Here is a 12,697-nt window from a genome sequence, read left to right as displayed (position 1 = left end):
GGAACTTTAAAAATAGCGAACACTCCACACAGCTCAGAAGATAGGACAAGTCTCTATGAATGGGAAAAATTAAGCTGGCCTCAGAGCTCAGCTTAGAAATATTCAATGCCAAAAGAGAGCAGAGCAACCTTTATAGATTTTGAGGAAATAAATGACCCAAGATTCTACGTGCAGCCAAACTGTCATTCATATGTTACAACAACACAAAGACGTTCACAACTGTGCAAGGACTAAAGAAACATATTGTCTTTATAGGTGAATCAGAAAGTCTCCTGAATAAAGCAATCTAGTGAACTCAGAGAGAATGTAAAACAGGAAAGCCATTATTCTAAAGGATTAGAGATGAACGTTGAATCCACATAAATAAAGGTAAATAGCTTTGGTAGTTATGTTATTCAAAACAGAAAGCAAATTTATATGCAAAAATTTAAAATTTTTAAAGAAAAAATTTTAAAATTATATGAAACGTTATTGCAAGGAGAATGTAAATGTTTTGTGCAAAAATAAAAACATAATAATAATAGACTAGGATTTAAAAATATACACCAATTAAATGTACCAGAATATACCAATTAAAATAAGGAAGAAAAGGAGCGAAGCAAGTCAAAGAAATGTAAGAGCCCTAATTTCCTCATAATGTTTCATTTCCTAAATTGATAAATAGAGAAAGATTTAAAAATATTGTTTAAAGTTGTAAAGGTAGCCATTAGCTAGAAATTAAAACAGACTACACGTCTTCCATATGCCTCCCAGGGCAATAAGCAATCAAAAACAAGCCAAAATATAGAGTGAAAGGAAGAACATAAAGAAAAAGACCAAGGAAACAAAAACCCCAGAAAACATTAAATAGGATTACAAAATTGAAATGAAACATAGCTATTAAAAAACTCACTGCAAATGGGATCAAAAACAAAAGCCAGCTATGTGTTCTTAGGGACAAACTTTGAAAGTAGAAGAATGGCCAAAGACACACCAGGCAGCTGCAGATAAAAAGAAAGCAGGGTTTGCAACGTTAATCTCAGACAAAGTTGAATTCAAGGAGAAAAGCATTATAATGCTGAAGTGTAAAATTCATAACGAAAATACATATTTCATTCATCTTTATACACCAAACAATATAGCATCAAAATAGATAAAGTAAAAATTTCAGGAAACGAAAGGATAAATTATTTGAAACAAAACAGTAAGGGAGACTTTAACTCCCTTTTCTTAGTCACTAATGACTTCCATACACTTAGAGTAAGTAAATAAACAGATAAAACAAAACAAAAAATCCACTGGATCTGACTGATAGGATTAATAACAATTTCTTTTCAATTGTCCATATATTTTGCAAAAATTGGGTAACAAATAAAACCTCAGTAAATTCTAAGAAAATAAATTGTACAGGTTTTCTGACCATAATTCAATAAAACTGAAATTAAATAGCAAAGGAGAAACAAACTAACAAAAGAATCCCCATAAGAAACAAAAGAATAAATAAAAAATAAAACTATAAAAACAGAAAAATTAAAAACTACCCTTAAACCAAAGAGTAATCAAAACCATAAATGAAGAGTAGCTAAAAATAATGACAACAAAAACAATGCATAATAGATCCTAAAGCTGCACTCAGATGAAAACATCAGTTTTAAATTCTCTCATTACCAATCATTAAAAAATAAAACACACGAATTAGGGATCCTAATCAAGTAGAACAATAACAACGAAATAAACGCAAAATGCAAAAATAAGCAATTAATAAAGATAAATGCAGATATAAATGAATCAGCAAACAAAACTGGCAGAATTGATACACAAAATCAAGACTTGGTTCTTTAAGAGGAAAGAAAAAAAACCAGGTAAAATCAACAAACTACTTGATAGACTAATCAGAAAAAAGGGTGAGAGCACAAAAAAACAGAATTAGAAATAGGAACAGAAAAATAAGCATAGATACAAACACAGTTAAAAGAATTCAAAACAATATTTTGCACAACTTTAGCTAATACGTTTGAAAACCTGGATGAAAAGTCAATCATTATATTTCTGAACCCCAGGTTCCCAGCCCGTCTTGCCAAGGGGACATCTGCTGGGGAGCTTTTGGGAAAGTGTCTGCATTCCAGCTAAAGGACAAAAATGGATGCACTAACCTTCCCTCTATTTTGTACACAGATGTACTCCCAGAGCTGCCTCAATCTCCTTGCAACCGTGAGAAAAAGTCAAGAGACTCACAGACACACAGCACTGCTGAGCCACGGGATGAACTAACCACCTCTGCCTCCAGCCTTGTTATGGGAGAAAAAAGGAACTTTTTGTTTGAATCTCTATTACTAAGGCTTTTTATTATTTACAACAAAATGTATTTCCGACTGGAGCATATACTTTGTTACCATGACAGAGTCAATACTTTGCATTCATTTTTAAAACAGGCACAAGGCAGGGATGCCTCTGTCGCTACTTTCATTCATCATTATGGCTAGAAGTATTAGCCAATGCAATTAGACAAGAGAACCATATAAGAAACATAAACAATAAATTACCATTATTTTAGATGCTAAGACTGATCGAATACCCAAGTGAATGAACTAAAAACTATAATTGAAAATATAACTTAATAAGGGGCCTGCCAGGTGGCATAGCAGTTAAGTTTGTGCACCTATGCACCACTTATTAAGCTATGCTGTGGCTGACATCCCATGTATAAAATAGAGGAATATGGGCACAGATGTTAGCTCAGGGCTAATTTTCCTCAAAAAAAAAAAATATATATATATATATATATATGACTTAATGAGGTGGCTGGCTACAAAACTAATGTGCAAAGATAAATGACTCTGCCATATAAATACAATCACTAAATTAGCAAAAACAATAGGAGAAAAGATCCCATTTATAATAGCAGCAAATTGATAAAATAATTAGGAACACATTTGGAAAAACGGGATTTAAAGCTGTACAAATTTACTTGTTCTTGAAAGGTAATGCTTAATACTATAATGTGAGTTTTCTCCCAAGAATTATAAATTCAATACAATCTTACAAAGAAAGCTAGAGTGGAAATATTAAAGTAAACCAAAATGGAAGTCGTGAAGAAAAATATTAAGTGGAACAAAGAGGGATACTTGATCTTGTTAAAGAAGCAATCTACGAACAAGATAAGTTATACATTTTTATGTTTTGAATTGTGTAATGCAAAAACTGTTAGAAAAATCAAAGCAATACTAAGAGAAACAAAATAGTAGTGAGATAATTTAACACAAATCTCTCAGAAAGTGATAGATAAATGAAAACATGAGGGATTTCAATAAGACAGTGAACAATCCTAATTCAAAACATATATGCAGAAGTGCATGCCCACAAATGGAAAATAGTCATTCCACTCAAAGTCATGTGACATTTCAAGATGTTCGCATATTATAGCATAAAGAAATCTCAGTTCCCAAAGGTAGAAATCATAAATGCCATTTTCTATGACTATAATTCAATTAAAACTAGAAATCAATAACTCTAAAACTTTGGACATTAGAGATTCTCTTCTAAAGAACGCATAAGTTAAAAAGAAAATTAAAATTAAAATACAGAATATTTAGAAACCGACAAAAATCAAGGACTACAAATCAAAGTTCTTGAGACGTAACCAAAATGCTATTAAAAGGAAAATGTATTGCCTCAAGTACACTTATTAGGAAACAATGAAGACTAAAAATAATAAATGACTAAGCGTTCAACTCAAGAAGTTAGAAAAAGAACAATTATGTAAAATAAAAGGAAAGACTAATTTATTCATATCTTATCTCCAGAATAAAATCAGAAATTACTGAAATAGAGGCAAAAAGGTAAACCCGATCGACATAATCAAAATAGCTGATAAAACAGACAAATCTCTGGCAATGCTAACCATGAAAACAGGGAAGGAAACACGCATAGAAATATTAGAAAATAAAGCTGAGATATCAAAGTCATGGGAAAATTTTGAATAAGAGAATAGTTGCACGCTTTCTCTCTTCTAAGAAGATGTTTTAATAAATCTTAGAAATTATGTTAAGAGAAACGTAACATCTGCCAGAGGAGCATATTGTGGCAGTTGTCGTTGCTCGCGCATGACAGAATTTAGCTTTGCTTAGAAACTCTCTGCATTCCATTTTCACCTCTATAAAGTTATTTACACTGACAAAAACATAAGCATTTGAATTTTTTACTTAAATTTAGACCCCTGGGGTTGCATAAAATGTCTTCAAAACTGACCACACTATCACGAAAGCTAAAGCGAGCGGGGCCCTGTGTTCAGGGCCAGTTGCTCAGTCTCAGGAAGGCGAAGCCCTCCAGCTCACTGCAGAGCCTGGAAGAGACGTCTCAGGAGCAGGAGCGAGAACCCCGCCTTTGCTTGTTTCCTAGGAGAGTCCACTGAATTGTCGGGAAGTTCTAGTTATGAAAATAACAGAGTTGACATAACCAAGGGCAGAAAGGGAATTAAAAGAAAACTGGAAAAGAAACAACACCTCAGTAGCAACAAACATGCCAAACGCCCAGATCTTGTTTTCTAATACCATTCCGCAGTGAAAGGAACCAGGGCTCCGTGGGGAAATGGCTGATTCTAGCACTGGGGCAGGAAATATACAAGATGAGCCTGGAGCATCTTGCAGGGCTAGAAAGTAAGCTAGTGCTAAAAAAACAAGCAAACAAAAAAAAAAGCCCCCAATGATGGGGATATGTCAAAGGGACATGGGAGCCAACTGAAAGAACTCCCAAAGGCTGAAGATGTAGCAATTTGAGGAACTCAAGTAAACTAGTGTTAGTATCCAATAAAGTAGTATTGGACTACAACCCAAAGTATAAAATAAATAGCCATGACTCCATACTGATGTAAGTAAATGACTAAATAGATTAATAAATGGAACAAAATAGACAAATCTCCTTGCAGAAGAATTCCAAATAACTTATGTAGATACCCTGCCTTCAAGGAGGTGGCGCATAACTCCCCACTCCTCAGGTGTCAGCTGAGCATAGTGACTCCTTCAAAATGTACAGTATGAAATACAGTATGAAAGTAACAGAGCTGACATAACCAAGGGCACAAACGGAATTAAAAGAGTAGCTTTACAACAGAGAAACCTCACAAGCACTACCTCAGCCACGTGATCAAGGGCAACACCCACAATCATAAATCATGTGGATAGTAAGTACAATGTGATGAAAATGGTACCCTATCTCTATCGTCTTCCTCCCAATAACCCGTAACCTCAGTCTCTGATGAAAAAACATCAGATGAATTCCAACACAGAGGCATCCTACAAAATGCCTGACTAGTACTCCTCAAAACTGTCAAGGTCGGGGCCAACCTGGAGGCGTAGCAGTTAAGTTCCAGCGCTCTGCTTTGGCAGCCTGGGGTTCGCCAATTTGGATCCACTTATCAAGCCATCCGTGGCAGGCATCCCACATATAAAATACAGGAGGATGGGTGCAGATGTTAGTTCAAGGCCAATCCTCCTCAGCAAAAAGAGGCGGATTGGCAGTGGATGTTACAGGGCTAATCTTCCTCAAAGAAGCCCAAAAAACTGTCAAGGTCATCAAAAATAAGGAAAGTCTGAGAAACTGCCAGAGCCAAGAGGAGCCTAAGGAGACATGATGATTAAATGTCACATGGTGTCATGTTTGAGATCCTGGAACAGAAAAAGGGCATTAGATAAAAACTAAAGAAATCTGAATAAACTGTGATCTTTAATAATAATGTATCATTGTTGGTTTATTAATTATAACAAATGTATCATACTAATATAAGATGTTAAGAATAGGGGAAACTGGGTGCCAGGTATATGGGAAATCTTTCTTTTTCCGTAAATCTAAACCTATAATAATAATAATTTTAAAAAAGCCTATTAAAAAGAAAAAGACTAGTAGTTGGTGGAGCTAGGATATGGACAAAGCAGCCTGACTCCATAGCCCATACTGTTAACAAGTAAGTAATTTTCTAGGAAAATAAAAATTATCAGAATTTTCTTAACAATGAGAATGAAAAGCTAAATAGAACAATGAGCCTAGATAAATGTAACAGATAGTCAAAATTGTCTCTCTCCACCTCCTCCCATTCCACCCCCCAAAAGGCAACAGGCCCAGATGGTTTAATAAAGAATTTTTTCCAAAGGAACCAATGACTCCTGTGACATTTGGGCTGTCCAGAGAATAAGAAAAAAAAGACTGAAGGTTTCCCAATTGGTTCTATAGAGCTGGTATAATCCTGACACCAAACAGGATAAAAAACAGTGTGCAAACACAGAAAATAAACCAGTGCTATCTGTGAACACACGTGCAAAAGTTTGCAGTAATAATACATTTTATGCCTGGGAGGCACCAGAGTGGTCCAGAATGAGTCACTAGACAGGCCTGGGGCTGCGGCTGTTGACCAACCAGTATGGAACTAGTTCAGTCTGTAACAGCTGTCCTGATATATTCTGTGCTCGTCAGCCCTGGGGTAAGCCCATTGATGTTGTATGTCTAAGCATATCCGTGTTTTCAAGGCTGTAAATACACAGATTAGGGTGTGGAAGGTCACACACCAAAGTGCTAACAGAGATGAGATTATTGGGACCAGGGCCATGATTGGTAGAAAAGGGAACTTTTGTTTTTATTCAATTATCTTCTGTTATTTAAATTTTTATGGCTAAAATAAGACATATATTCAATCCTATCCAATCAAAATCCCAATGAAAAGATTTTTGATGTGATAATATGATATGATGACATGATAAAGTGAGTCTAAAACTTATCTGTGAAAATAACTATGTGCAAATGGAGAATCAAGAGGTTGGGGAGTACAAAACTTGCCCTAACTAATACTAAAATATATTATAAACTTCAGTGTTTTAAAAAGTGTCATTTTGACTCAGGAATAGATAGAAACGTCAATTGATCCAAATACAGCACCCAGAAATAGACTTAAGCATATATAGAAATTTACTGTATGATGAAAGCAGCATTTCAGATCAATGGGGAAATGATGGATAACTCAGATGCTGTAGCCATTTGGAAAACAGAAAGTTAAACCTCCATCACGCTGTTTACACTGAAATAGATTGTAGATGCATCAAAGATTTAAATGTAAAAATCTAAAAGCATAAAAGTACTAGAAGACATGAGTGACTTGTAGAACCTTGGCGTGGGGAAAGCTTTTCTGATATGGTGAAGAAACTAGAAACCACACAAAACTGGACGATTAGGCTCCCTAAAAATTAAACACTTTTGCACAATAAAGAATACCATAAACAAAATCAAAAGAAAAAGACAAGCTGGGGAGAATGTGTGCCACACGTATGGGATAAAAATGTAGATCCTTTGTAAAAATTTTAAAAAGTGAAACATCCTAAAACAAACTAAAATGAGGAAGTGATGGAAGGAGAAACGCAAAATCCTATGGTGTGCCTTTTAGCAATTCTTCCTTACGTGCAAAATGTGCTTACTCTTTGGCCTAGACATTCCACTTCTGGGTATCGATTCTCTAGACATACTTATAAAAATTTTAGCACCGTTCGTAATAAGAAGAAAAATCTGGAAAAATCCAATGAAGATTAATAATGATTAAATAAATTGTGGTATATCCATACAATGGAATACTCCACAACCATCAAAAATAAAAAGGTAAATCTATGTGTACTGACATGAAAGTCTTCAAGATATTTAAGTGAAAAAGAGTTGCATAGCAAAGTGATCACATTTTTGTAAAAGACTACGTATGTTTGCATAATTTTAGAAAAGGATCTTGGAAGCACATACACCAATTCATTAAAAGGATGATTTCTCAGAAGTGGAAAAAAAGTGGATTGAAGACAGTGCTATCCTATTTCTTACATTTACGTGTAGTTTGAATATTTTTATAGTTTGCATTATGCAATCAAGAAAAATAATTAAAATTCAGAAATAATTTAAAAATAATTGTTAAAATTCCTTTCCTAACTCCATATTCCGTGTTGTCAGCAAAATAAAAATTTGTAGGGAAAAAAAGGCAACGAATTTGATTGATAAACCAGCTGAATGAGTTGAATGTCATAGGCAATCTCAAATTTTCAGCCAGAGTACTAGTTGATTCATAAAGAACGTTCAAAAACGGGATTAGGAAAAAAGCTCCAGGGAAAACCATCACAATCTCCCACACAAACTTGTTCCTAGTCCTTTACTCTCTCTTCAGGCTGATGATGGCATTCTGAGCAGGCTGACGATGGCATTGGCCGGGGACAATGAGTGATGAATAAACAGTCTTGGACAGGAAGTTGCCATTCCAATAGGAAACTTGGCAGGAGAACTGAACGAATGGAAGCTTTGTGAAGCGAAGAAAGCCCACCAGCTGTGGAACACTGCTGGCACCTGTGGTGTGGTGAAAGAATCCTGGCCTTGAGAGTCATGAAATTTAAATTGGGTATTTCCATTAATAATTGAGTTAGAAAATCAGGTAACCTCTTTGAGCCTCATTTTCATCATATGAAAAATGGGATTAATGATACCTATCTCACAGGCTTATGGTGAAAGACTAAATTTAAATACGTGTGTGGAACCCTGTAAATAGTAAGACAGTGTGCACATGTAAATTGTTACTCTACTGCTTGTGGAATGTGTGACCCAGTAGAAGGCAGTAGTGGGACCATAACTGTCAGTTATTGAAGACAATGCACCATGAGAGGGCTAGGGTTGCCAGATAATACGCAGGATGCCCCGTTAAATTTGAACTTCAGACAAACAATGAATAAATTTCTAACATAAGTATGCTCCATGCTAACTGAGTACAAGTTAGCATTTAGTTCTCTTTTCCATTGTTCTTGCCTCATTTCAAATAAACTGGACACATCTCCCCAACCATTTTGAAAGTTCCATGGGAATACAGATCACATCATATGTTTATTTTGGATCCTCCAAGGATGCTTCAACACTATCATGCACATAACATAGTCATAACATCATCATAGATGATGATGGGAGCAAGGATGTGGTTTGAGTGTCATTAGCCCCCCATTCCCTTCAGAGCTTGAATACACATGCTAATATCCTTGGGGTCCTCCCTCTCCCGTGGCTACCCTGGAAACCTGTGAATTAGCTAGTGCATGGGAGCTCAGATACTGGCCCATTTCTAAGAGTGAAGGAAAGAAGGTCTCAGAATCTAGTATGATACAAACTGACTAAGCTCATTCCTATTTGCTCTCGTACCACTGCATAACTCTGGTGCGACTTGAGTCATCCACACTTGGCTTAAAATCTTAAATTCCTCCTCTACTCTGTTTGAGTGTTGCTACATGATTATGATTCACTAGGAGATAAATAGAAATTTTTAGACTCTATTTAATTTATTTAAAAAGAAGAAAGATAATTTACGCCTTCAAACATGGAACCTAACTCAAATCTGGCTGCGTTTTAGGCTACCAGATTTTGAAAAGAAGGCAGCACTTCCGAAACATTGTGGGTCCCTGTCATTCTTTCTTACTTGGTTCTTTCTTGCTAAACTTCTCAATGAGGTGTTAGAGCTGCCGCAAATGTCCCTGGCTTAAAAAATCATACTAAATCAGTGCTTGGTTAGAAGAAGGGAGAAAAACCAAAGAATATAAGAGTTACTCTACCCATAGACAAGATGATATTCTAGATGCAACATGCATAATCAGTGGTATATTTTTTTTAAGGGAAGGTACGGAACTTTCTCTGGAATTCTTTGATGAAATATACACTTGAATCACAAAAAAAGAAAATGCGACAAGGAAATACTTTGCATACTGAGTCATGGCCATGGTTATGCAGGAGTATACACCATTTCCAATTAAACAAAGAAATAGGCAGTAGAAAACACTTTTTTAAAAACCACTGAGTCTCTTTGAAAGAAAAGTAGAATTTGCACTCTACCTTATTCATTAAAGTTAGAAACTGCCATCCCTTTAATGAGCAGCCTGAGGGTCGAGAAAGTGTCTTGAATAGCTATATTCCAGGGAGTACTTGGCATCATCACCGAAACATAATGTGGGATTGCAATTGTGTGGGGGTTTTTCCGAGTGAATAGGAAGTGATCAAAGATAACATTGCCTGAGAAAGAATTAAAATAGTGTAACATTGCATCAAGTTATAGCCAATGCCAATCATTATACGGATGAATGAACAAGATCCTTTAAACAATGGTATAGACGTGCTGTGGCATTCAGAATATAATGACCAACTTCAGTGGAGTTCAAATAAAAATGCAAAAGCATGTGCCCACTCATCTGGCCAGAACAGTGAAGAATAAGCACATCTCTTTAAATAGATCTGTAAGCCACATCCTTCATTTACATCATCTATAAAACACTGGACTACAGGAAGTAAATTAATTCAAAAAGCCTGCCTTAGGAATTTTATCTTAGCAATGGGAAATGTTACCTACTAGGAGACTAGAAAAATTAGAGGCACAATCAGAAAAAAATAAAGGAAAAAAAGACTTCCATAATTACAGTGTGATCACCTTTCCCTCTGTGAAAGGACAGGAAAGGAAAGCACAATACAGGAATTGAATTCATCATTGTGTAGATGAGAGTTCCTGGCATATAATGCTAGACAGAGCTATTTACTGGAAAAAGTGTTGCTTTATTTACATGCTAAACAGCACCACCTTCCAGCTTCGCCTGACTGACAAATAACAGCACAGAAAGGAAGAGAAAGAAAAGGCAATCTTCCCTATTCCAGAGCGAGTCAGAACAGGACAGACAGGGGTTGTCACAAGTCCAAACATCTTGACCCCATCATTATAAAATGGAATGCCCAGCTTTTCCAAACATCTCCAAAGAGATGATCTTTGCTTTTTAGTAACAAGTTGCATAGCAAGGAAACTTGACTCTGCATTCAGAAGGAGGGATGGGGCGGGGAAATCAATACTCGCCTTAATCTAAGGAATCTCCATAGCACAACTCTTTCAAAAGAAGGGAAAAATAAAATTTAATCTTTGTCAGAGGACTCATAAATAAGGCCAAATGCACCCTTGTGCACTTGAGTAAAACAAAAGTGAAAAATATGTGATTCGATGAAGAGAGACTGGCCAATGAACGGAGTGAATTGTTTTAATACAGTAAACAGGAGATCTGAATAAAGAGATCAAAGGAGGCCAGAGAGCGTAATGCACCCACAATTGCAACTGCTCCCCAGGGAGTGACAAGAATAAAATTGGAAGATCTTGCTCAGAGAGATACCGCCATTGATTCTAATCTAGTTGTTTATGCTAATCAAGGCACAGCCTTAGAGCTTCCTCTAAAAGTTTTCAGTTTTTTTATTTAGAAAATAATGCTTGAACTTGCAGTTGGTATACACAAATTCTGACAGATATCAAGAGGGGAAATGAGGGCACTGAGGGGGAAAACAAGTAACATATTCAGGATATGGTTTTAGTCTTGCTCATTCCTTGCCATGCAAGCTTTGGAAAATAATTTTTCCTCTGGGCAAGCATTTCTAAATTTTATGCATTTGCCTTATCCTAAATATTTGTATTTAACAATAAACACACTAACCCCCCCCCCAAAAGCTCTTTTTTTTCCTTAAAAACGAATAAGACTGGGTAGAGAGAAAATTCGTATAAGAAACTGTATCAACAGGATAACCATACTTTTCTCATCTGACCTTTAGTTTCTGAGTGGGATGAAGTCTATAAGGAGGTTATCTGCATACCACTTACTTATATTACTTTAAAAATTTAACAAGACTATTTGTAATTGGACAGAAATGAAAAATGTATGTTTGCATGATTCTGTTTGAATTTCAGTTTAGGTGGCCCAGGGAATGATGATAAACTCACAGCGAAGCAAAGCTCGGGAAGTTGGTGCTGCAAATGGTGGGAAAGAAGTTCATTAGCTGCCTAGAAATCGGCTGAATATCCTTCATAGAACCAAGAGTGTCATTGAGTTCAGTGAGGGGCTTTGCAGACGGTGAGCACTCGTCAAGCATATGCCCCATGAGGACAGAGGCCCCACAAGGCCATCTTGCCACTGACCCGGGCCGGCCTAGACCAGGAACTAGGTCAGTGCCCGACTATCATTACCCAGCAGCCATTGCCTGGCGGCCATTACCCGGCAGTCTTTGCCCGGCAGCCATTACACACCGCCATTACTTGGCACCATTCCCCAGAGGCCGTTGCCTGCCACCATTTCCCAGCAGCCATTGCCTGTTGGTCCCCGGAAACCCAGGGTGCCATCACAGCCGCAGATGCCCCAGGTGCGCTGGATCAGGAGGAGCTGGCTGCAGTGTCTCCGTGTCTGACTCAGGAGTCCTTCGGAGCTGTAGGGCCCCACCTGAGGGCCGGGGCACTGTTCCCCCAGGATTCTGGGCCGTCAGGCCCCAACAGGATGTCTGCGCGGGGTATCCCTGGCCTGAAGGGAACAGACTCCTTGGGAGGGAGAGAAAGTGACTTCACACTGTGGGCGGGGGCCGAGGCTGAGTGAAGCCGACTGGCCAGGGGCAGTTGTCCAATTCCCGGTCTGTAAGAGGCCTAAGGGAATTCTGGAAGTCTAAAGAGATTGGGAGATTGTTTCATTAACCACAATGTATCTCGCTTCTGGGGTTGGAGGGATCTCTTTGAGATGCTCATCTGGGTAAGATAAACTGCCTAAGTAGGGGTTAACTACAAGCTTCTGCTTTGCCCCCATAGGGGTGCCCTCAGCCTGCCAACCTGCATCATCTGTGGTCGGCCCACTTCTGCCCTTCCTCCCTTCACCCCTCACCTCCTCGTGAT

At 37.3% G+C, this 12,697-nt stretch overlaps 1 long non-coding RNA gene across 12 annotated transcripts in view; it reads left to right on the top strand.

Annotated features, from left to right (window-relative positions):
- The first annotated feature begins 11,874 nt into the window (after window positions 1-11,874).
- LOC103551538 (uncharacterized) overlaps window positions 11,875-12,697 on the top strand; it is a 42,075-nt gene continuing 41,252 nt past the window's right edge. For all 12 annotated transcript variants that reach the window (XR_011525956.1, XR_545019.2, XR_011525950.1 and 9 more), the window contains exon 1: window positions 11,875-12,180. This is a non-coding gene — a long non-coding RNA (uncharacterized lncRNA). The remainder of the gene's footprint in view (window positions 12,181-12,697) is intronic.

The sequence above is a fragment of the Equus przewalskii genome, chromosome 1 (genome assembly GCF_037783145.1).
Source record: "Equus przewalskii isolate Varuska chromosome 1, EquPr2, whole genome shotgun sequence".
Classification (NCBI taxonomy): Eukaryota; Metazoa; Chordata; class Mammalia; order Perissodactyla; family Equidae; genus Equus; species Equus przewalskii.
This window is presented reverse-complemented; position numbering and strand designations above follow the sequence as displayed.